This window comes from Rhamphochromis sp. 'chilingali' (assembly GCF_963969265.1).
Source record: "Rhamphochromis sp. 'chilingali' genome assembly, chromosome: 1".
NCBI classification, from domain to species: Eukaryota; Metazoa; Chordata; class Actinopteri; order Cichliformes; family Cichlidae; genus Rhamphochromis; species Rhamphochromis sp. 'chilingali'.
The window spans coordinates 33,494,231-33,496,510 of NC_137929.1; the positions used below are offsets into that span (position 1 = coordinate 33,494,231).

Genomic DNA, 2,280 nt, shown 5'->3' on the forward strand with positions numbered 1-2,280 from the left:
TGTACAGCGCTTTGGTGAAAAGCGCTATATAAAGCCAATCCATTATTAAATGGTAAAATGGTAAATGGCCTGTATTTGTGTAGCGCTTTACTTAGTCCCTATGGACCCCAAAGCGCTTTACACTACATTCAGTCATCCACCTATTCACACACTGGTGATGGCAAGCTACATTGTAGCCACAGCTGCCCTGGGGCACACTGACAGAGGCAAGGCTGCCGGACACTGGCGCCACCGGGCCCTTTGACCACCACCAGTAGGCAATGGCTGATGTGTCTTGCCCAAAGACACAACGACTGAGACTGTCGGAGCCGGGGCTCGAACCGGCAACCTTCCAATTACAAGACGAAGAGAGGTGATGAATGCACATGGACTTGGATGTAGAGATTGTTTGACTTGTTAGTGAGATAATAATTACTGTAGACTGGAACGATGAAATTTTTTATATGCTGTCTATAGGAACTCTATAATATGAGCAGACCTAATTCAGCATATCTCACTGATAAAAGTCAAAAAAGCAAAACATAATTTCTTCTAACACTTTGACACTGTAGCCCAGGGGTGGGTAGTGGATTGTTGATGACATGACCAATAAGCTTACAAAGAGATAAAATTCATATTTACCAATGTTGTATTGAGCAGAACTGAGTTCAGCTTATTGGTGCAGTCCTTGACAAACAGTCCCAGTTTCTCATTGGCAAAATTGATCACCAACCCCTGCTCTTAGCCCATGAGCACAAAACAGTCCTCTGCAGTCCTTTTGGACTACACAGCAAATCCAGCATGTCCAAATTAACACTGTTGGATTTGATTTCAACGCTATTAAAGTGTCTATATGGGTCCACACCAGAGAGTGTTAATTTAACTCTTTTTGGAGAGTTGGTACGTTAACTCTGATTTAGTGTTAAACACCAAATCTGTCTGGAGTTGATAATTTAACACTTGGTGTTAAGAGTTTATATATTAACTCTCAAAGAGTATTTTAGTTTAACTACGTAAGAGTTATCTTCTAATTCATTCTAAAAAGCAGGAATTTTACTGTTCTGAACTTCTAGAAATTTCTTTTGGAAATAAACATTTACTAAAAAGATGCAATGGTTTTTGAAAAACATTTATTCTGAACTGTGCACCACAATTTCAAAACATTTTCTGAAAGATGTAACAGTGTACATGTTCTCACTTTCATTAGAATTGTGTTTATCAAAAGGTCTGACATGGTAAATGCAAATAACAGCATTCTCATCACTTATTTCTTCAATACAATATGCATGTCCTTCATTCATCCCTTTGTGGAACTTCAACGCACTTCTGCTCTCCCCCATATTCCATCTTCACAAGCATATCCTGTGCGGAGATTGAATAAAAATTAGTTGACACTAATTAATGACACAAACAAGTAAACAATTGCAGCACAGTAAAAAAAAAAGAAAAAAAAAAGGAATCCTCTTTGAGCCATTACTTGTGTAAAGTATTTTCCCAAAAGACAAGGACACAGGCAACAGGTAATACTGAACTAAATGTAAAACCTCAACCTTTTTCATTTTTACCTAAACCGTGTGCACAAAACTCTGGAGGGATCTATGCTAACGTAGAATCCAGTCAGTACGTCAGCTACTGCTGTTTGGTCGTGGTTTTTTTTATTTTTATGGGCGATCGTTTTCAGGCTTCAAGTAGCACCATTATACCAACATTTCACATTCTAGACATTGTTTTAGGTGTATTTGACCAAAAGTTTGACTGAAAATTCACATGCAAGCTTTTTTTCAAGGCTGTGGTATTTGCCCGCAAACAATACCTTTCAGCTAGCTAAAACAGAATATTATGCTATCAGCGAGCAACATGGCTAATGCCTTTCACACAGCTTTGTCTCAACTCCAAAGAGCCACAGAAGTAAAAGCTAATAATAATTGAAACAATCTTTGAAAAAATGACTTACCAAGCATGGCAAACAACTCAAATATGTAGAGCAAAATGTTCTGAAACGGCTTCACTTCAGCTTCGATTGGAGCCGTGCTGGGGGCGGAGTCTGTGAATTCACTCTATTGGTGTCATAGCCCCTCTAGGAGTTCAGAGTTAAGAGGTCAAGAGTTAATGTTTCCATTGTAACACCTCCAGAGTTGACAGAGAAACACTCATTTTTAACACTCGATTTTAACTACTATCATTTTACACCTCAGAGTTACATTAAAAGAATGTGACTCTGCTTAGAGTAAAATTAACTCTACTTTTGCAAGAAGACTATTAACACCAAAACATTTAACACTTTTGAATTTGCTGTGTACC

General features: G+C 38.2%; 1 long non-coding RNA gene across 1 annotated transcript; it reads right to left on the reverse strand.

Moving 5' to 3' along the window:
* Positions 1-1,092: 1,092 nt before the first annotated feature.
* On the reverse strand, positions 1,093-2,035 carry LOC308395194. The gene is made up of 2 exons (XR_013971346.1): positions 1,934-2,035; positions 1,093-1,341 (listed from the first exon to the last, which is right to left on the reverse strand). It is a non-coding gene; the product is annotated as an uncharacterized lncRNA (long non-coding RNA).
* Positions 2,036-2,280: the final 245 nt, after the last annotated feature.